General features: G+C 39.2%; 1 protein-coding gene across 4 annotated transcripts in view; it reads left to right on the forward strand.

Moving 5' to 3' along the window:
• Positions 1 to 24,191, forward strand: part of DLGAP1 (DLG associated protein 1) — a 785,192-nt gene that overhangs the window by 156,521 nt on the left and 604,480 nt on the right. The gene's annotated exons all lie outside the window — the stretch shown is intronic.

Genomic DNA, 24,191 nt, shown 5'->3' on the forward strand with positions numbered 1-24,191 from the left:
AACATATATCAAACGTATTCCTTCAGTTAGATTGCAGTGAAGTTTGAGCTTAATTAAGGTTAATTTATGGCTGTGTACAACTATTTTCATTTCCACAAGGGACTGATTTATTGGAGTGAATGTTGTCCTTACTTGCCTGTACCAACTGTATTCATGAATCATTTTGTCTCATCATCAGAAAAATTTATCATGTTTACTTTTGTAAAAAACATTGTAAATATTTTTAGCAACTAGGAATATTGATCAGGCAGATTATTAATGAAAAGTTTTAGACATTTCTTAGTGTCATAAGTACTTGTGATAAAGTAGGATGATTTTTTAGTTCATTAAATTAACCACCATTCTTATAGGACTTTCACTCAAAAAAAAATCTGTGATACAAGACAAAATCACAAATATAGGAAGTATATATATTTATATATATTCATGCATGCATTTATCCATATTTTTATTTCTATGTAGTGTGTGTGTATGTATTAACCTAAGGAATTTAAGAAGTGAGTTCAACTTTGTGTTTTCCAGAGAAATCCCGAATACTTACTTTTCTACTTACTGTAGAAAAATAGCTGTGATGTGGGAAATAATATAAAACAGAAGCTGACACATAGTAGTGAGTGAAAACAAATTATGGTAAATATAACCAGCATCTTTGCAAGCTTTGTAGATGTAATACATTTCCTAAAATTTGAAAGCAAGCAAACAAACAAAATACTACAGTGTACTCTAACATTTATCCAGTTTTTTTGGTATCTCAGAAGCAGCTGCCTTCAGGCCATTGACATAGCATTGATATAAATTTTGATCACCTAACAGGTATTCATTCCTTTTGGAGATTTCAAATCATGAAAGCAAAAACTAGGATAAAGTTAGGTTGATAGTTTATTTCAAAATTAATGTATTACTAATATAATTATTAATATATTAGCAGGTAGAACTAATATATTTCTTGTAGGCTGTGTCACTATTTAACCAAAGGCAATTTTAGGATTAGAGGGAAATGGATATTTCTACTGAGGCCATAAAAACGGAAAATAGGCTTATTTTAGAAGAATGCAGTGGTTGGAATTAGTAATGATAGCTTAAAATTTTCCTAATAATTTTGTGTCAGAAGGAATCCATCACTGAGTATGTCCTGTCAATTCTCTCTCTCTCTGCCCATTACTGTCAGATTCGCCCAAGTATAAGATGGGGGTTCTTACTTATTTTATAATTGGCAAGATAAGACACAGGGAACCTTCTATAGAAAGAAATCTAAAAAGAAATGTGTCATTGTATTGTTTTTATCAAACTGTAGAAGAGTGTACATCCATATTTGATAAATTAATGTTTAAACTTAGTACAAGCTAGTGAGGGGGTTGGTGAGGCGGGAAAAGGGAGGAGCAGCGTGGAATTGTGGGAGTATCCCTAGCTTGGGAAAACATGTAAAAATAGACGAATCACATGCTTTTGAACAAGCAATTTATTCATGCTAGGCCTCAGTTTTCTCATCTGTCTTAAGTGAAGCCATGAATCAGAGATAAAATCTATTTTGTTCATTGATGCAGTATAGAACTAAGATGAGTGCCTGGCAAGATTGTTTTTCCATTAACATTTGTTGAATAGATGAATGAATGAATGAATGAATGCCAGAGTAGGTAGGTGGATTCACGTTCAGTTGTGTCTGACTCTGTGACCCCGTGGACTGTAGACCTCCAGGCTCCTCTGTCCGTGGGGCTCTCCAGGCAAGAATTACTGGAGTGGGTTGCTGTGCCCTCCTCCAGGGGATCTTCCCGACCTAAGGATCGAACCTGTGTCTTTTATGTCTAACCTGCATTGGCAGGTGAGTTCTTCACCACTAGTACCACCTGGGAAGCCTAGATTCACATTATATACTTTAATTAATTTTTGCCTTGATGGGTTGCCAGGACTTATGCATGCTTAAAAAATCTGAAAATATCTTATACAGATATTAAGATTTCATTCAGTATTCGGAATGTGATGTTCCTATTGAAGTTAAATAGCAACCAAAAGCCAGTATTCCTTATTTGATAAAATCGATTGAGAAGAATGTAAATATCAGAAAAAACTGTTAGCAATATTTCAAGAAAATAAGAACTAAGAACAGTGCCTGGAAATTATAAAATGTCAACTTATTTTTATTCATTGTATTGAAAAAGAAATTGGGCAAATATTATATAATGACTGTTTTATGAATAAATCATTTTTTTGGTTAAAAAACAATCACAGGTATACCTTGATAATTTTCATTGTAGTAATATGAATTAGCATCAATAAAATTGTCTTATATGCTTTAGTTCAATATATAAAATATAAACTTAATGAGGATCACAATATTGGCATTATATACTTAAGTTTTATCCATATTTTAACAGTTGAAAGTCATTTTTTATTATAAATTTGATATAATAGGATTTACCTGCTTTGCAAAAAATATTTAATTAAGAAAATAGCTAATTTATTTAAATTTTCTTAATGACACTTAGCAACCTAGATAGCGTATTGAAAAGCAGAGACAATACTTTTGCCAATTACTTTCCATCTAGTCAAGGCTATGGTTTTTCCAGTGGTCATTTATGGATGTGAGAGTTGGACTGTGAAGAAAGCTGAGGGCCGAAGAATTGATGCTTTTGAACTGTGGTGTTGGAGAAGACTCTTGAGAGTCCCTTGGACTGCAAGGATATCCAACCAGTCCATTCAGAAGGAGATCAGCCCTGGGTGTTCATTGGACAGACTGATGCTAAAGCTGAAACTCCAATACTTTGGCCACCTCATGCGAAGAGTTGACTCATTGGAAAAGACCCTGATGCTGGGAGGGATTTGGGGCAGAAGGAAAAGGAGACGACAGAGGATGAGATGGCTGGATGGCATTACCGACTTGATGGACGTGAGTTTGAGTGAACTCCAGGAGATGGTGATGGACAGGGAGGCCTGGCATGCTGCGATTCATGGGTTCAGTGACTGAACTGAACTGAATGATACTTAGAATGTTAAACACATTTAAATCATTTTTTAAAATAAAGATATAGGCATTCAAATGTTTGGACTATGGGTAGACCAGATAATTTGTTTACCTACAATTATGTCTGAATTTTACTCATCATGTACTTTATCACTAGAACTAAGATTCAATCAACATTTTGTTTTTTAAGCCCATGAAATCTTTCCCACATAAAAAGGTCCTTTGGCTAGTACCTTATGCTTAGCCTAACTTACAACCTCTTGTGATAACCAAAATTATGATAAACACTTCACACCATCTACACATATCAGATTATCACCTTGTACACCTTAAACTTACACAGTGTTATATGTCGATTGATTTCAAAGCTGGGTGAAAACAACCAAATGTTCACAGCCTCTTGCAATCACTGTAAAAAGACTTTACTTGGTGTATCTAAAATGCCCAAGATTGGGGTTATTGGCAAAAAAAAAAGTGTTAATACCAGTGCCACTTTTGGAGTTACCCTGATAACGTCGAAAGTCAAAACTTTAAGGATGTTTCAGTTCAGTTCAGTTCAGTCGCTCAGTCGTGTCCGACTCTTTGTGACCCCATGAATCGCAGCACACCAGGCCTCCCTGTCCATCACCAACTCCCGGAGTTCACTCAGACTCACGTCCATCGAGTCAGTGATGCCATCCAGCCATCTTATCCTCTGTCGTCCCCTTCTCCTCCTACCCCCATCCTTCCCAGCATCAGAGTCTTTTCCAATGAGTCAACTCTTCGCATGAGGTGGCCAAAGTACTGGAGTTTCAGCTTTAGCATCATTCCTTCCAAAGAAATCCCAGGGCTGATCTCCTTCAGAACAGACTCAGTTTATCATTTCATAGTTTTTTGCCACATATGTTACTCAGAGGACTCTGGAAAGTGGTATTACTTCTGTTTGGTGAAAGAAGAGGCACAGAAAATTTAAGTGACCTAAATATAGTCACAAAGCTACAAGGAACCATTAAGAACTGAGATCCAGGTCTGCTGCTGCTTGCTTCCTGCTTATTCCCTGTGTCACCATGGCCCATACAAGCATTGGCTTCACAACAGCTTCTGGTAGGATTATACTGCCTGAGCAGCGACTAGACAGACCTTACTAGTGTTTACACCTGCATCCAAGGATAAGGAATACTTTTACACTTGTTTTGGAGAGAAGAGGCAAAGATTTGTGTTGTTCACTTATGAGAACCATAGCACTCTTTCAGATCATCATTCTGAGAGTGGAGGTGCTGTTATTACAATGCAAAATAACCCTCCTGTGCATATTTATCTTACACAATGTGCCATATTGTATAAACTATAGTTTGTAATTAGGACATCATTATCAATACAAACAACAGCTACTGAACAGATACAGATGTAAAGAATGGACATGTGGATCTAGGGTGGGGAAAAGGGGAGGGTGGGATGAATTGTTAGAGGAGCATTGACATGTATACATATTGTGTGTAAGGTAGATAACTAGTGGGAATCTGTTGTGTAGCACAGAGAGCTTGGCTTGGTTCTCTGTGATGACCTAGAGGGCTGGGATTGGAGGGGAGGTTCCAGAGGGAGGGGATACATGTATATGGATGGCTGATTCACATTGCTGTACAGTAGAAATATCACACTATAAAGCAGTTATACTCCAATTAAAAAAAAATAACAAAGAACCAATGGTAAGGAAGGCCTTTTATTATCATCTAAATCAATTTGCACATATCCAGAAATCAGAAAATCAAAAGCTGTCTTCAGTGTCAGGTCCCATAACTAAAGGGCTATTGGACAGTAGATTTGTAAGATAAAGAAGGTGAGGAAAAGGCTTTTAGAGGACTGGGCACAGAGTCAGGGCAGACACTGTATTTCTAATGACTGAAACTCCGTAAATAGAATTTGAAGCCAATGTTATTGCTATTTGGGCAAATAAAAATTCAGGCAGCCCAACTACATAAAGGGAAAGTAGAAGATAGCTTTGTGCTATCCTGCCAAGTTCTGACACCACAGTATCTCTAGAAACTGTCTGGGTTACAGTAGGATGTGGTAACAACCCACTACACATAATTAGCACTAAATAACCCCAGAAAAGATAGTTATAGCAGCCAGTGCAATTTAAAAAAATGGCTTTTTTAATACAAGTCAGCTCTGAGTAGCTTTCTTTTAAGATGCAGAAAATAGCCTATGGTTCATGTACTAATCTACCAGACATCCTTCATGGAGCAGATGACATATACCTTCCCCCCACATGAAACCCATACAAACTGTTATTACTTTCAGAATACGGATGTGCTTTGGGTTCAGAGTCAACATGACACATCCAAAAATTATCAGTTAAAAGTGCACACTGGCATACACACACACCCCTGTGTGAAGTTGGATTGTAAATAAAAATTAAAGAATTTCATAGGCAAGTTTTGTGCAGTTCCATGTGCTTATTGGAATTCTTTTGGGTGGAAGAAGCAGTGTTATTGGATTAGGAGAGCCTCCATTCTCCACGGTCCCAGATCAAAGTCTGTCTGTTTTTCACAATCCTCTATGTCCCCTACGTGCAGAGTAAAATGATCCAAAAAACCACTACATCGAGAGGAAGAGAAACCTCCCACTGTTTTGGTGACAACATTTTATTTCAACTTTTTCTCCTTTTTAAAAACTAGCATCAGCTAACTTGTTAAGAAAGTTTTTTATGGTTAGAAACTATTTTCCAAGTTTAACAAGCAAAAAAATATATAATGAAACTAAGATCATTATTTATGAATATTTAGTAAATAAGATATTTCTTTAAATATTACTTACATATTTTATTTATATATGTATAAAATGTTCAATATATATGTATGCCTGTGTAATGTATGGGCTTCCCTGGTGGCTCAGATGATAAAGAATCTGTCTGGAATACAGGAGACCCTGGATTGATCCCTGGGCCAGGAAGATCCCCTGGAGAAGGAAATGGCTACCCACTCCAGTATTCTTGCCTAGAGAATTCCATGGACAGAGGAGCCTGGCTGGCAGGCAACAGTTCATGAGGTAGCAGAGAGTCAAACATGACTGAGTGACTAACATTATATGTAATGTATAGTATATATTTGTGCACAAATAAAAATGTTATTTCAGTTCAGTTCAGTTACTCAGTCATGTCCGACTGTTTGTGACCCCATAGACTGCAGCACACCAGGGTTCCCTGTCCATCACCAACTCCTGGAGCCTACTCAAACTCATGACTATTGAGTTCGTGATGGCATCCAGCCATATCATCCTCTGTTGCTCCCTTCTCCTCCTGCCTTCAGTCTTTCCCACCATCAGGGTCTTTTCAAATGAGTCAGTTCTTCACATCAGGTGGCCAAAATATTGGAGCTTCAGCTTCAGCATCAATCCTTCCAATGAATATTCAGGACTGATTTCCTTTAGGATGGACTGGTTGGATCTCCTTGCAGTCCAAGGGACCCTCAAGAGTCTTCTCCAACACCACAGTTCAAAAGCATCAATTCTTCAGCGCTCAGCTTTCTTAATAGTCCAACTTCCACATCCATACATGACTACTGGAAAAACCATAGCCTTGACTAGACGGGCCTTTGTTGGCAAAGTAATGTCTCTGCTTTTTAATATGTCGTCTAGGTTGGTCATAGCTTCTCTTCCAAGGAGAAGCATCATTTAATTTCACGGCTGCAGTCACCATCTACAGTGGTTTTGGAGACCCCCAAAATAAAGTCTGTCACTGTTTCCATTGTTTCTCCATCAATTTGCCATGAAGTGCCAGGGACTGGAAGCCATGATCTTAGTTTTCTGGATTTTGAGTTTTAAGCCAACTTTTTCACTCTCCTCTTTCACTTGGATCAAGAGGCTCTTTAGTTTTTCTTCACTTTCTGCCATAAAGGTGTCATCTGCATATCTGAGGTTATTGATATTTCTCCCGGCAATAGATGTATAGAAACTGTATTACTTTTTAAAGCCTTACTTTTAGGTTAAAGATGTCACATAGAATTTCAATGGTATATAGTCATTACATGATGTATGTACTCTATGTTTAGTTGTTTTTTCTTTTCTTTTTCTTTTTTTTTAATGGAGGAAAGTTGCTCTACAACTGTGTTGTTGACCTCTGCCACACATCAGCATGAATCAGCCACAGGTGTACATGTGTCCCAGGTAAACCTTGTGGGATAGGGTGGGAGATGAGAAGGGGGTTCAGGAGGAAGGACAAATATGCTTAGTTTTTAAGGAACCTCCATACTGTTCTCTGTCGGAGAAGGCAATGGCACCCACTCCAGTACTCTTGCCTGGAAAATCCCATGGATGCAGGAGCCTGGTAGGCTGCAGTCCATGGGGTCGCTAAGTCAGACATGACTGAGCGACTTCACTTTCGCTCTTCACTTTCATGCATTGGAGAAGGAAATGGCAACCCACTCCAGTGTTCTTGCCTTGAGAATCCCAGGGACGGGGGACCCTGGTGGGCTGCTGTCTATGGGGTCACACAGAGTTGGACACGACTGAAGCGACTTAGCATAGCATGGCATGGCATCCTGACTGGTGGTGTGAGGTGGTACTTCATTGTAAACTACCACTATTTAAAAATACTGCATAATATTTTCCAGTCATCAAAACAAAAGCAAGAGCAAAAGTTGTAGCATCTGGGAAGATCTCAACAAGATGGGGTTTTGAGTCAGTTGACATTTGTACCTTCTAGAATGAGTCAGGAGAGTTGCCCCTGAAATCCTGTATCAAGACTTTTAAAAGTAATCCACAGGGAAAGAAAGGTTCCCTTATGAAAACTGTTACTTCATAAACATTGGAATGACAGGATCAAACAATAAAAGGATGTGACAAAAAAGGAATAATATTTATCACGAAAACTATTTAAGGTGTAAGTCAACTTCTTAGAACAGCGTCTGAGACATAGCTGCACAAAATGCGTAACTGTAGTTTGTAGAAAACTGTTCTTGGAATTTTACTTTTGGAAAGTAAGTTTGCAAAAGAGCATCTGATTACTGAATAAAGAAAACTAAAGCTACTAGTAAAAGCCACAGAATTTTGGTTTGGAGGAGTTAATTGGGGGAGAGGTGGGCAGGAAGAGTTGGGAACTTCCATCTTCTACATTTAATATATCATCTAAAAGCTATTTTATTATTAGGAAAAAATAGTAATTCCGTTTCTGTGGTATGGGTTTTTTTTTAATGCCCTTTGTTTTCCATAAGAGCTCCTGTTAAGAAAATCATTATTCCAAACATTTAAAAATTATTACTTTTGTCTGATGAAACTACTAAAAGAGCAGTCCATTTGGCGGAATGTTAATTTATCACTAAATTATTATCATAAAAAACTCACTTCTGAGGCTTTGAATGAAAAGATCATCTGTCCTATACTGACCTCTTTGTTCTCCTCCAAAAGGGTGCCATTTATACCACTGGGATGCACTGATGCAAGAGGCCACAAGGCGGAAAGTTGTTCCTGAAAGCAGATGCCTCCAGGGGTGTAGCAGCATGGGGTGTGGCTTTGCATTGTACTTTGCATAGGCTGCAGCCTTGAAAAGGACAGAAAAATAAAATCATTGTAAAATGGTCTATATAAGAGGTGCCACATGTGAATGAATCTGCCGGGTATCAGTCACTCCCTAAAACTTTAAACAGTACAGCTATGTGTTCCGTCCAGAAAACTGATGTTTTCAGAGCATGAGATTTGGTGCCCCTAGTGAGAGCAACTTTGAGCATTTTGTCTGCAACTCACTGTTAACACAGAGCTTCTGAACAATTATTGATAAAATTATATTACTATAAAATGTGGAGGATTCTGTCATGAATAGCTTGAGTTTGCATTTTGATCATTAGTTTGAAACAAGGTGCAATAGAGAAGCAATTTCCAAAGAAGAGTTAGAGAACATTAGAAACAATTTTAAATAGCAGCTCAGGATAAAATTATTTTGGAGGTCAAATATCCAATGAGTTCTCATGGTTGGAACTTTCTAGATAACTGTATACATTTGTAGCATGTCTATGTAGCATGTCTGATGCTTATTAAGTAGACATTGACATTTTTCCTTCCTAGTTGTAGCAATAATTAGAGATGCTTCCAATTGCTCCTTTCCCATGGTTTTTATTTCTGAGTGAAAGTAAAAGGTTAGAAAATGAATGGCATTGTTATTTGTTTCATAAGGGGAGTTATTTCTACTTACAAGAGAGTCAGAGTTATAGTTAATATCATGTGAAAATGAAATAAACATATTCAAAGGTCGAACTGGTAATTCTTAGATTCACTTATGATGATATTTTGCAGTAATTTGGCAGAAATTCAATGAATAGAAATAGATTTATAAAAAGAACTCCCTGATACTACTACATAGTTAATATTCATTATGACTACTCTGATAAACCAATTTTTAATAATTCATCATTCTGATATGTATAATTTTTTGTTGCTTAGTCTCTAAGCCATGTCTGACTCTAAGCTGATGTCCAGGCATTGTTACCCCATGGACAGTAGCCCGCCAGGCTCCTCTGTCCATGGGATTTCCCAGGCATGAATACTAGATTGGGTTGCCATTTCCTTCTCCAGGGGATCTTCCCAACCCAGGGATCGAACCCACATCTCCTGCTTTGGCAAATGGATTCTTTATCACTGAGCTATCAGGGAAGCCCCAACCTAATACCTGCTTTACCATCAAATAAGCCTTTACTCCTCTGTCTACATTTGTATCTCCCTTTCTCCTTCATCTGTGATTCTTTTCCTTCTCTGGTATATTTTTTATTTAGTCATATTTTAGAGTAAAATTATTTGAAAATGCTATGCTTATTCCCTTTCAAGAGTTCCCAAAAGAACAATCAAATTGAAACTCTCATTTTCCAATAATTTAAAAATCTATAATCTATTAAAATCTAGTGAATTATCTGTGTTCTATCCAGCCAAGTCTTACAAAGGTGAATTTGGGCCATCTCCAATAGCTCAGTTGGTAAAGAATCTGCCTGCAATACAGGAGACCCTGGTTCGATTCCTGGGTTGGGAAGATCTGCTGGAGAAGGGAAAGGCTACCCACTCCAGTATTGTTGGGCTTCCCTTGTGGCTCAGCTGGTAAGGAATCCACCTGCAATGAGGGAGACCTAGGTTTGATCCCTGGGTTGGAAAGATTCCCCCAGAGAAGGGAAAGGCTACCCACTCCAGTATTCCGGCCTGGAGAATTCTGTGAACTGTATAGTCCATGGGGTCGCAAAGAGTCAGACACGACTGAGCAACTTTCACTTCACTGAAGAGTTTGCCTAAGAGCTTGTCTGATGGTACAGAAGTGGAATGCGCTGCCATCTGTGGTAGTAATCGTTCTCGTCAGAAACGGAACAAGCATCTGTGGTTGCCAGCAGCTTCCATTGACCTTTGGTAGTCATACCTTTGTGTAGTCCTGTTCCAAATTTTAGTCATTATTTGTGACAGATAGGACCCGACAGAAGTAATATTTTGTCATTTCCAAGATTAGGTTGTAAGAGCCTCTGCATTGTCTGTTGTGGTCAGTTGTTCTTGCTTTCTTGGATCAGTGACTCTGAGGGAAGCTGGCGGCCATGTTGTCAGCAGCTCTGTGAACGGATGTGTGTGGTGAGGAACATTGTAGTCGGCAGACTGAAGCCTTCCACCAGCAGCCTCCGGAGTGAGCTTAGAAGCAGGTCTTCCTGCCCCAGTCCAGCCTTCAGATGATGACATCCTGAGCTGATAGCTTAACTGGAACCCCATGAGAGATCCTGAGCTAAGCCGCCACCACATTCTTGAATCTCAGAAACTCTGTACTGTAACAAACCTTGGCTGTTCTAGGCTGTGGAGTTTTGAACTTATTTGTTCTGTAGCTTTCAATAAATAACACACCATCTGACAGAAATATTTCCTTCAGGTGCAGAATTGAATTTTACGGTTGCCAACATATCGTTCTAGTAGTGATTTTTTTAAAAAATGTAAGTGGGGAGAAGTTTCTCATTACACATGATAAGCAGACAATTGTAACGATAGGATTTAGCTGAAGTAATTATATGGGTAATAAAATGTTTCTGAAAGGGAAAGATAAATACTGAGAAATCTTTATGGTTTCCTACTGATAGCCTATTCATCTCTGCTACAAATTAGAAATTCCAAAGATTAGGAGAGCTAGTATGCAGACAGCCTCACATTAATCATCGTATTCAGACAGCTTTTATCTGAAAAAATTAGATATTTGTCTGAAATATATTTTGTCTGATATATATTACTAATAAATATGTATTTACCTTACATTACAGTGATAAGAACAAATATCCCATATCAATATATAAACATAAGAAAAATTCAAACAAAAGGGAAAAAATGGTTTGTTCAGCTAATTTACATAGTGTGTGAGGGAGCACATTAGCAAACTTATGCCTGACATAAGTCTCTGATATCAGACTTACCTAGGAAGTCAGATTTATATAAAGTTTACTCTCAGATATTTTGTTTATATTACCTAATAAATGACTAAAGGTTGTACATATAGCCCACGTGCTGATGTCAGAAGTCTTCAAGTAGGAATATGAGGAGCCCTTTTTTTTGCATGGAAGGCAGTTGGTCCTCAATGGCTGCTGTTGCAATACATGGAGAAGTGAAATCTTCGGAAATTCCCTTACAAATGTTTAGTTTGGTTTTAACTTTCTCCCTGCCTGGATCCCTGGAGGGATGAGAAAGCAATTGAAATAATTACCTTGACTCCCTTCTTCTTCTAGCCATTTTTTGAAAAAAGAAAAAAAAACTATTGGAGTATACTTGTTTTACAATGTTGTTAGTTTCTGTTGTATAGCAAATTCGACCAGCTCTATATGTTCTTCTCTTTTTTGGATTTTCTTCCCATTTAGGTCACCACAGAGCACTGAATAGGTGCTATACAGTAGATTCTCGTTAGTTATCTGTTTCATATATAGTCGTATATATATGTCAGTGCCAGTCTCCCAATTTATCCCCCTGACTTGGGAGGATAAATCTGGATATTGTCCATACAGTTGTTCTCTATGCCTGTCTGTCTTCCTGCCCTGCAGATGGGTTCATGTGTACCGTTTTTCTAGATTACACATATATGTGTTAATATACAGTGTTTTGTTTTTTTTTTTCTTTTTCTCATTTGTTTCATTCTGTATGACAGTTTCTAGGTCCTTTTTAACAGGCATGCCTATGAGCAGTGAAATAGGGATAAAGTGAGAAGAGCAAAAGGAAGCTTTAACAGGTCTATGCTGATCATTTAACTAGTCAGACACACAGACACACACAGTTCCCTAGGAGTCCTCCAGTCCTTAAGGTGAGCATTTCTACCCTCATTGCCACTGTATGGATTTTCTGTGCTCCCGACACAGAAAATGGATGGATATCATGGTTTTCTCGACCATCCAAGCAAGCAGTTAATGAAACCTCTGGATGCTTTATCTGTGGCAAACACAAATTCCCCTTCTTTCTTAAATCGAGGGCTGTTTGTTTGAACAGTTAGGTGGAATGAAGAGGTACTTACCGAGAGAAGTGCTGGGAGTTTGTGCTGTGTTAGAGTCAGTGTCATTTATTTTAGGAAATCAGCTAAAAAAAAATTAGCTCTCCGGTCAAAATAATCTCTCATGTATTCTACAAATTTTACATTCCATTAAATCATTGAGATTAGTAATCACATTGTAGGAAGCAAAATATCATGAGAGAGTTCCTCATACAGAACAATTCAGTGTTAATTGCATTAATCTGCTAAAGACTTATCCAAAAATCTATCATTCTTTGAGAGGGAGGGTTTTAACTGATGCCCAGGAGAGAGGAGGAGGAATCTGAGTTCTAGGTAGGTGTTTATTGCACAGCCAGAGGAACATGAGGAAGCAAGTGAAAAACACACAAGGAAATGCACAGGTGAGAGTGGAAGTTTCCATAGACAAACTCTGCCTTCTCCATAGTTTTGCCTCGGGCCGTGGTAGCAGTTGGTGTACCTGGAGAAATCCCCACCATCTGCTGTCGTCCCGTTTCCAGTTTGCCTCTGTAGGAGGTAAGCTTCTAGAAGTAATTGGAAAGGCTCACCATCTTAGGTTCTATCCCTTCATCTCAGAGTCCCCAAGGACTAGCCCGGTTCATCTAGACGTACCAGAATCACTTGCATTTCCTTGTATATTTTGATCCTTCACTGTGACAAGTTGAAGAAAAAAATCGAGTGAGATTAAGGAATAGTATCAGAATTTGGTTCAAGTCAGGGATGCTGAGAAGCTGGGTGGCAGGCAGCCTGGGCAGAAGTCCAGACTGGGGAGAAGCAGGGGTGAAGTGGAGGGGAATGCAGAGTTGAAAAGTATATATAGGTGGAGAATGAATCTGATGAACCAGTTATGGATTCCGATTCAGATTCAGATCAGTCGCTCAGTCGTGTCCGACTCTTTGCGACCCCATGAATCGCAGCACACCAGGCCTCCCTGTCCATCACCAACTCCCGGAGTTCGCTGAGACTCAGGTCCATCGAGTCAGTGATGCCATCCAGCCATCTCATCCTCTGTCGTCCCCTTCTCCTCCTGCCCCCAATCCCTCCCAGCATCAGAGTCTTTCCCAATGAGTCAACTCTTCACATGAGGTGGCCAAAGTACTGGAGTTTCAGCTTTAGCATCATTCCTTCCAAAGAAATCCCAGGGCTGATCTCCTTCAGAATGGACTGGTTTGGATCTCCTTGCAGTCCAAGGGACTCTCAAGAGTCTTCTCCAACACCACAGTTCAAAAGCATCAATTCTTCAGCGCTCAGCCTTCTTCACAGTCCAACTCTCACATCCATACATGACCACAGGAAAAACCATAGCCTTGACTAGACGAACCTTTGTTGGCAAAGTAATGTCTCTGCTTTTGAATATGCTATCTAGGTTGGTCATAACTTTCCTTCCAAGGAGTAAGCGTCTTTTAATTTCATGGCTGCAGTCACCATCTGCAGTGATTTTGGAGCCCCCAAAAATAAAGTCTGACACTGTTCCCACTGTTTCCCCATCTATTTCCCATGAAGTGATGGGACCAGATGCCATGATCTTCGTTTTCTGAATGTTGAGCTTTAAGCCAACTTTTTCACTCTCCTCTTTCACTTTCATCAAGAGGCTTTTTAGTTCCTCTTCACTTTCTGCCATAAGGGTGGTGTCATCTGCATATCTGAGGTGATTGATATTTCTCCCGGCAATCTTGATTCCAGCTTGTGCTTCTTCCAGTCCAGCATTTCTCATGATGTACTCTGCATATAAGTTAAATAAGCAGGGTGACAATATACAGCCTTGACGAACTCCTTTTCCTATTTGGAACCAGTCTGTTGTTCCATGTCCAGTTCTAACTGTTGCTTCCTGACCTGCATACAAATTTCTCAAGAGGCAGGTCAGGTGGTCTGGTATTCCCATCTCTTTCAGAATTTTCCACAGTTGATTGTGATCCACACAGTCAAAGGCTTTGGCATAGTCAATAAAGCAGAAATAGATGCTTTTCTGGAACTCTCTTGCTTTTTCCATGATCCAGCAGATGTTGGCAATTTGATCTCTGGTTCCTCTGCCTTTTCTAAAACCAGCTTGAACATCAGGAAGTTCACGGTTCACGTATTGCTGAAGCCTGGCTTGGAGAATTTTGAGCATTACTTTACTAGCATGTGAGATGAGTGCAATTGTGCAGTAGTTTGAGCATTCTTTGGCATTGCCTTTCTTTGGGACTGGAATGAAAACTGACTTTTTCCAGTCCTGTGGCCACTGCTGAGTTTTCCAAATGTGCTGGCATATTGAGTGCAGCACTTTCACAGCATCATCTTTCAGGATTTGGAATAGCTCAACTGGAATTCCATCACCTCCACTAGCTTTGTTCGTAGTGATGCTTTCTAAGGCGCACTTGACTTCACATTCCAGGATGTTTGGCTCTAGGTCTAGTTATGGATACAAGGGTATAATTTGTCCCTTTCCCCACCCCCTTGGAACCTTAAGTTTGTTTCCTGTATCTCTGAGTCTCTTTCTGTTTTGGAAATAAGATCATTTGTATAATTTTTTGGATTCCACATATAAGTGATACTGTATAAAGTCTTTCTTTCTCTGTCTGACTTCATTTAGTATAATAATGTCTAGGTCCATCCATATTGCTACAAATGGTATTATCTCATTCTTTTATATGTCTGAGTAATATTCCATTGCCTATATATACCACATCCTCTTTATCTTTTTATCTGTAGATGGACATTTAGATTGCTTCCATGTCTTGGCTGTTGTAAATTGTGCTGCAATGAATATAACATTTAACTTTGTGTTGATAACTGTGGATCCACCTAGTATGAAAATAAGTCCTGGTACAATCATGACAGCTCATACTTGTGAATCCTTATCGTGTGTCAACATTGTTCTTAGTGCTTTACAGGACTTATCTTGTTCAGTGCTTCTCAAACATCTATTAGGTAGGTGATATTATGCTCACTTTACAGACATGAAAACTGAGGCACACTAAAGTTAAGTAAGCTGCCCAGAAGCACACTGGTAGATCACTGGTCCCACCCTGGGAGGCTGAACACACAGCGCTTGGTTATTACCATTCTACCATTCTTATTACCTTTCTGCCCACAAATTTCCCACATTCTGCTGCATCCCTGAGGGTTTTGAATCGGTTCCCTTTCTTGTCAGGACACTGAGTCAGTAGTTCATTTGAACAATAGCCAGTTTTATTTCTATTTCACTGCATGTCATTAAATGCTAACAGCTATTCAATTTAGTGTCACTTGGTATAAAATGCATTCACTCCTTTTCTTTCTTCTTAAATGTGCCAACTGTTTGGTGATAATGCCGGAGTATATTGTAAGTGCTCAGTATTTTCTGATGATCGAACTTAGACAAACATGCAACTACCTGTTTGCATACATGCATGCACAGAAATTGCATAGGAAATGCTTTTACTTCATTAGTTAAGGAAATCAGAAGTGCTGAATACTAGCTCACATTTTAGCAGTTTGTTTTCTGGCTGTATTCTGACACCCTGCAGCAAGATCTTTCTTTGAGTTTTTATACTTTAGCTTTAACTAAATGTAGAACTACATGGCACTTACTCTTATTGAAAGATCTAAATGGATATTTTTCTTTTGCCTTTGACAAGAAGAAGAGGTATAGCAGAAGAGACTATAGACTCTTCCCCTTAGAAGGGACCTTAGAGGGTACCTAAAGTAAAGTACTTAGAAAAGTACTTTCTAAGGTCCCACTCCAGTATTCTTGGGCTTCCCTGGTGGTTCAGCTGGTAAAGAATCTACCTGCGATGCGGGAGACCTGGGTTCTATCCTTAGATTGGGAAAATCCCCTGGAGAAGGGAAGAGTTACCCACTCCAGTATTCTGGCCTGGAGAATTTCATGGACTGTATATTCCATGGGGTCGCAAAGAGTCAAACACGATGGAGTGGCTTTGGTCTTCCCTGGTGGCTCTGACAGTAAAGAATCTGGCTCCAATGAAGGAGGCCTAAGTTTGATCCCTGGGTCAGGAAGATCCCCTGAAGGAGGAAATGACAACCCACTCCAGATTCTTGCCTGGAGAATCGTATGGACAGAGGGGCCTGGCGGGCTACAATCCATGGGGTCACAAAGAGTCAGACACGACTGAGCAACTAACACACAATGCTCTTATACAGCCTTCCAATTAGAAAATAATTTTTATATAGTATTCCTGGCACTTTGAATGATGGTGGACAAACTTCTTCACTAGGTGTTCTGTTCCATTTTCAAGCAGATCTAGTTATTTAAAAGTTATTCCATTATTTTTTTTTATTAATTTTATTTTTAAACTTTACATAACTGTATTAGTTCTGCTAAATATCAGAATGAATCCGCCACAAGTTATTCCATTATTAAGATGAGTTTCTACTCACGTTTTCTTTGTCTCTGGTATTAGCCAATGTAGCCACTGCCTCACTGCTTGGCCCTTAATAAGAGTGCGATATATTCTGATGGTTGATGAAAGCTCATTCACCTTTTAACACAGTGACTATTCAGCTCAGTCCAACTAATGGCTGTTCACAGCCACCAGAAGTTAGATTGAGTCTCTGCTCTCCAGTTTTGGGGCTTAAGAGACAGAATTATACAGGGATCATTGTAATTAAAGTGAATATCCTACATACGAATGAGTTCCATTCTAAGAGCATGTTTGTAAGTCCAGTTTGTTCATAATTCCAACGAAGTTAGCCTAGGTGCCCAATTAACACAGTAAGCTATATAGTACTGTGTTGTAATAGGTTTAAAATACTTTTCACATAAATAATCCATAACAAACAAACTGCACCAAATTTTGTCTCCTGACAAAATCAGGGTACCAAGAGATTGTGTCTTTCCTTTCCACTCTTGTTCCATGAACAGCATCTATGCTACCTTTTTGATAAGTCATGCCATACTGTTAATGCATTTGAGTGGATAGCCAATTAAAATGTTTGGTCTTTCTCAGATGGCCTATTTTTAGCCAAGGCTTTCCAATCCTTTCTTAATGTTGTTTTATTTTGATTAATCTCTATGCATTTCTTGATGATATTAGGTTTCACCCAGTTCACCATGCCTCATCTTGACTTCTTGATGAGATCATCAGAATTCAGACTTTGTCTCTGATGAAATCTCAGATTTAGCTTTTGCTATTTACCTATCTGATGATAGATATTGCATCTTGGGGCAAAGCAGCACAGATCTGTTTGCTTCTGAGAATTTGATGCTTTGTAAAAGAAATGAGAATTCTCACTCCTCTCCCCCACATAAAATATATATCAAATATTTATCTCAAAATATGACTATTACATAACAAAAGCAACTTAACATATCAAACATTCATTTTTATTTAATATGTCAGCACATAACAAAATGAACTGGAACACGTGTCCCTAAAGAAAGTGATGTCAATTTGTTTTATTTTCTAGTTCAGACAAAGGCAAAGGCATTAAATATTTAATGCCAAAATAAATAACTCCTTTTTTCCCCAACTTATATGATCCTGAAATTATACATTCTGTTTCCTTGGTTTAAGATCATGTCTTTGTTATTATGAGGACAAGAACTCCTTTGAAGATGAAAACAATTTTATATAATAACAAGGAAAGAAAGTGAAAAGTTGCTCAGTCATGTCGGACTTTTTGCGACCCAGTGGACTATACAGTCCATGGAATTCTCCAGGCCAACTCTCACATCCATACATAACTACTGCAAAAACCATAGCTTTGAGTATATCGACCTTTGGCAGAAAAGTGAGCAATTGCTTAACAAGGAAATAGAAAATGAAGTGGCCAATAAATACTTTTTTTAATAATTCCTTTCATGTTGAGAATCACATTAATTCCTAAGGGTTTACTCTTTGCTGGGTTAGTTTATATTTTGGAATATAGGAAGTCAGTGAGTAGCATAAAATCAGAAAATTCTGAAAGTAAAATTAATCAAGGAAGAGAAATAGAGCTTTGGGTCTTAAATCAGAGTAGGACCATAAAGAAGGCTGAGTGCTGAAGAATTGATGCTTTCAAACTGTGGTGCTGGAGAAGACTCTTGAGAGTTCCTTGGACAACAAGGAGATCAAAACAGTCAATCCTAAAGGAAATCAACTCTGAATATTCCCTGAAAGGACTGATACTGAAGCTGCAATACTTTGACTACCTGATGCGAAGAACCGACTCATTGGAAAAGACCCTGATGCTGGGAAAGATTGAAGGGAAAAGGAGAAGGCAGTGGCAGAGGATGAGATGGTTGGATGGCATCACCGATTCAATGGACATGAATCTGAGCAAACTGCGGGAGATAGTGAAGGACATGGGAGCCTGGTGTGCTGAACACACCTGGTGTTCTGGGGTCGCAAAGAGTTGTACAAGGCTTAGTGACTGAACAACAATAACAATAAATATTCTGGGAGACAGTTTATTGAGAGAAGTAAATTATTGCTACCTTTCTTTAATAATTATGGCTTTATAATTTTTTAATTGCATTTTTTGTACCCTGAGGCCTGTAGGATCTTAGTTCTCCAAATAAGAATAGGACCCAGGCCTTCTGCAGTGGAAGCATGGAGTCCACGGGACTGTCAGAGAATTCCAACTATGCTTTTAAAACAAGGTTTTGTTCAGAATTCTAAAATAACACAATTTCCATATTAAATCCTAGGTGTTTAGCCAGATACTGCTAAGTCACATGGTATGTACATTAGTGTATGTTATAAATGCCAAACTGTAGATGTAACAACCTGGTAAGTTGGCATTGGGCTATCTTTTCCTTTTGGACCTATAGGACTTCAGCTGAGTGTCCTCCTCCTCCAGGCCCTAAGTCAGATAGTGGTCCATCTGGCCGTGTTGATGCTTTAAGGCGTTGTTTATACCATGTGGACATTTTGTTCACCACTTCTCTCATCTGATTGTTATGGATCACCACACCTTTCTGCTTACCCTGACTGTTCAGTACCCTGTACTTCCAAGGTTCTCAAAGTGTAAACATAAGTCATCTCTTTACTCTGCACAGTTCTCCTCCCCTTAAAGGGGAATAAATACATCACTATTATACAGTCCCTTGAAAGCACCAGTTCTTTGGCGCTTAGCCTCCTTTATGATCCAGCTCTCACATCCTTACATGACTACTGGAGAAACCAGAGATTTAACTTAAACAGACCTTTGTCGGCAAAATGATGTCTCTGTTTTTTTAGTATGCTGTCTAGTTTTGTCATAGCTTTTCTTCCAAGGAGCAAGTGTCTTTTAATTGCTGCTTTCAAATTGTGGTGCTGGAGAAGACTCTTTGAGAGTCCCTTGGACAGCAAGGAGATCAAAACAGTCAATCCTAAAGGAAATCAACACTGAATATTCACTGAAAGGACTGATGCCAAGGCTCCAATACTTTGACCACCTGATGTGAAGAACTGACTCATTGGAAAAGACCCTGATGCTGGGAAAGACTGAAGGCAGGAGGAGAAGGGGGCGACAGAGGATGAGATGGTTGGATAGCATCACTGACTCAATGGACATGAATTTGAGCAAGCTCTGGGAGACAGTGAAGCACAGGGAAGCCTGATGTGCTGCAGTCACGGGGTCATGGAGAGTCAGACACAACTTAGCGACTGAACGACCACAATACAGTCCCTAGCAGTGTCTTATTTTTGCTCCTTCTCTTGGTCAGAACCAATGCCACAGCCTCATTGTGGGAGCTCTGACATTTGTTCTATGCTGGGGAAAGGACCCAGACATGGGCTCTTACTCTTTCTTCTCAGCCGTCTTCATCCTTTCTCTTCATCATGGCACTTTTCCCTCGTGTCCTTGGGCTATCAAGAAGGCCTTGCATTCAAGACCAGCAATAGTCCAGTTGTATTCATAGCTCTTTCTGCTTTTCAAGGAGGATACATTTTCAGTGATTTATATAATTTCAGTACTTCAAGTTCTCTCAAGAGAGATTGTTAATACAATCCAACTTACTTTTTCAGAGCTTTAACATAAAAGACATGTAATTGTAAAACGTAAACCTTGTCAGTCAAGATGTGTATGCCTCACACTCACTCATTCACGCACACTCTTCCCCTAAGAATTACAAGCTGAACAAGTCAGAGGAAATTTAGCAAAACATACTGAAGTGAAATGAATTCTTTTGAAGTAGCAGAACTTGTGTACAAAAGTATGATTTTTATTTGCTAGGATTGTGTCTGAGGAGGTGTTGCCACAGGGCTGGCCAGAGGGCAGAGCATCCAACGCTTTGCCTGAGTAATGTGGAGAGTCAGGAGCTCAGCTTGCATTAGCGTCTGCACACTTGTGTGTTGCGCTGAGTTGTCAGCGTTCCGTGCTGTCCTGCAGTCCGTGTTCCTGCATGTGAACATAAGGTGAGTGATTGGGTGGCGCAGTAGAATCTAATCTTTCATTCTTCTGCCAAAGAAACCAAATTAGAATGATTGATCTTGAGTTTCCTTAGGAATTGTTGAAAATTTCTAGATAAAAAGTTTACAGCATTTGACCTTAAACTTCATGGTCTTTGTATTTTCTTTGGCAACAAAAATTGTTTATATTTAGTTTATTTGGGGAAAAGCTTAATTTGTATCACCTCCACTGAGATTTAAGGAGTAACATCTCTCAGCCTTGGTTTTTAAATCTGGGGCATATGGAAGTGATGTATATAAAATGGCTCAGACTTTAGGGCTGGTCTAACAGTGTTAGAAGGATGCTGAGTTTTGGTGGTGATGCTGTTCTTTTCATGCTCAAATCTGGCACTTTGCAGGATGGGGAGAACAATGGTCACTAATGAGTTTGCTTCAAATAAGGAAAAAAAAATATACTTAATATCTACATACTATTAGACTCAATCATGACCCATCCAAGACACCACTCTTACCTCTAGTCAACTTTGCTGCATTTGGAAGCACATCCAGGGTCTAAAATAAGGCTTATTGTCAATCACACTGTTTATTTGGCAGAAGACTATGATACTACATTCTGAGATCAATAAGCAAGAAATCAATAAAATTTTAGCATACTTTTACATAAATGCGCACATCTTGGCCTGTTGCTATTTATGGAAATTGGAAACAGTTGAAGTTAAACGCATTTATGTATAATATAAGTAAAGTCAGTTTGAAAGAAAGTCAAAGCCAAGGGTGAGAAAAGATAATTTCTTTGGCGAGATGATGGAGAAGAAAACTTTTCTTTTAATAAAGGCATGAGTTAAAAACTGCAGATATCTGCATCTTAGAGCTCAGTGAAAACAGGTTTTCATGTTCCTTTGTCAGTTCCCTGGTTTCTACCTATGCTTCCCAAACAAGTTCAGTAAACTGTGGCAGAGGTCAGTCCTAAGGGATAGATAAACCTAAATGTGTACCATATTCCATAATATACTCAGTCTCAGTCCCTGTGCTGGGCTTTCAGTGTGGTCTGCCTGGAACGAATTCCTGCCTTTATTTCCCACTCTGTCCCAGCTCCTCTTCTCTGCTTTGTCCAGCTTGGTTTGATTTCCTCACTGGTCGGTCCTGCTAATTTGGGGCCTTTATTTATTATGGTTTCTTCCTTTCCACCTTTTAAAGGCTCTGCCTGTCTTCGTAGAGTTTGTTCTGTTGAACTGCATTCTATTCCTGAAATTGTAGCTCCTGATGGCAGACTGTCATGATCCATGCTTTTGTATGTTAATATCTTCCTGTGAGAGAGCTACCTCAGGTCACGTCTTGTTCATTTGTGTTTCTGCAGCTGTCAGTGAATCAACATTCCCTGATTCTAGGTGTTTCTGTGAGAATTAGGAAATAGTCAGATGGGAAAAATTGTTTTTAACTTCAACTGTTACCCAGTTTCCATAAGCTGGAGCAGGCCAAGATGTGCATGTCGATGTAAAAATGTGCTAAAATCTTAATGATTTCTTCCTTTTGACCTCAGAATGTGATATCATTGTGTGTCTTCTGCAAAATATAAGCAATGGGATTGACAAGCATTATTTTAGATTCTGAATGTGCTCCCAAAACACAGGACAAGTTGACTAGAGGTAAGAGTGATGTTTTGGATGGATCATGATTGAGTCTAGTAATATGTAGATATTAGATCTGACTCAATTACCGGCTGTTGAGTATCTCAGTACTAACATCTTGAGCTGTCAATTTTCTATTCATAAGCTTGGTGATCACGGGCATGGTATTTAATGAGAAATGGAGTATTTCCTGCCATGTCAGTAAGCAAGGATGTCACAGTCATCAGAGATTCCAGCTCCGCTGGACACTCAGAAAGGATAACAGTACCTATGATCAGGCTGCAGCCACTCCCTAAGGTGAGCACTGAGGGACTTGAAAAACTCAGGGTACTGACCCTAGATAGCTGAGATGCATATGAAAGGAATGATTTCAGTGAGTCCAGACTCTTGCATCTTTCCATACATAGAGAAGCACAAATTCCTTGAGATATCTGGTCTACTTTAATTCACAAAAATACTTTTGATGTTCAGACTACCTGCCCTTGGTTGCAAACTTCTAAATAATATGAGTCCTCCCCACTTCTCCTGGGAGCAGTTTTCTCTGTGTGACTTGAGATGTTATCTCCTGGGCTTGAAGTCCTAAAAATTTCTACTGAATAAAACAAACTCTTACCTTTAGGTTGTGACTATTTTTTGAGCTGACATTACCTTCTCTGGTTATGAATGTCTTCAACTCCAAGACAGTTTGTACCAGTTTATCCATCTCTGATCAACCTTGTAGCTCCAAAGTTTTGGTTTTTATCTAATTGTTGATGACTGCAATCATAATAGAAGTAACTTTTTGTGCAAAATAGGGTACCTGTGGATCATGACACTTAGAAGAATCATTTCTAGGAATTAGGATGCCAAATTTAGGTCTTGAGAAGAAGGAATCTCCTGGGTACCATTTGCCACACATGAGTCTTCCCTCTCTCTGGTCAGCTGTCTCCTTAACATAGCGCAACACGGACACAATATATTTGTGCTGATCTTCAAAGCTGTTGTGGGTCAAGAGGGGAGAAAGAAGGGGAGGAAGGATGAAATGTGAGATGTCACCTGTGCTATGTCACTCATTTGTGTCTAACTCTTTGTGACCCCATGGATTTTAGCCCTTCGGGCTCCTCTGTCCATGGAATTCTCCAGGCAAGAATACTGGAGTGGGTTGCCATGCCCTCCTTCAAAGGATCTTCCTGACCCAGGGATCAAACCCGCATCTCTAGGTCTCTTGCATTGGCAGGTGGGTTCTTTACCACTAGTGCCACAGAGTCTTATTTTTGTCTTCTCTGAAGCGTGTAAATGTTAGAGAGGCGATGGAAACAGGAAGGGACTGACCCAAAGGTGGTAGATAGTGTCAAACCTGAGAACGAAAGAAGGTAGAAACACACTTATATGTGAAATCCAAAAGAATTCTACAAATGAAGTTATTTATAAAACAGAAAAAGACCCACAGACATAGAAAACTAACTTGGGGTTACCAAAGGGGAATGAGGGGAGGAATAAATTAGGAGATTGGGATTCACATATATACACTATTACATATGGATTTCCCAGGTGGTGCTAGTGGTAAAGAACCTGCTTTCCAATGCAGGAGACGGGATGGTCCCCTGGAGGAGGGCATGGCAACCCACTCCAATATTCTTGCTGGGAGAATCCCATGGACAGAAGAGCCTGGCTGGCTACGGTCCATAAGATCGCAAAGAGTCGGACATGACTGAAGCAACTTAGCACCACACACATTACTATATATAAAATAGATAACCAACAAGGGCCCACTGCATAGCACAGGGAACTATATCAATATCTTGTAATAACTTAGAATGGAAAAGACTCTGAAAAAGAATACCTATATATATGTGTGTATATAA

This window comes from Bubalus bubalis, chromosome 22, assembly GCF_019923935.1.
Source record: "Bubalus bubalis isolate 160015118507 breed Murrah chromosome 22, NDDB_SH_1, whole genome shotgun sequence".
Lineage (NCBI taxonomy): Eukaryota > Metazoa > Chordata > Mammalia > Artiodactyla > Bovidae > Bubalus > Bubalus bubalis.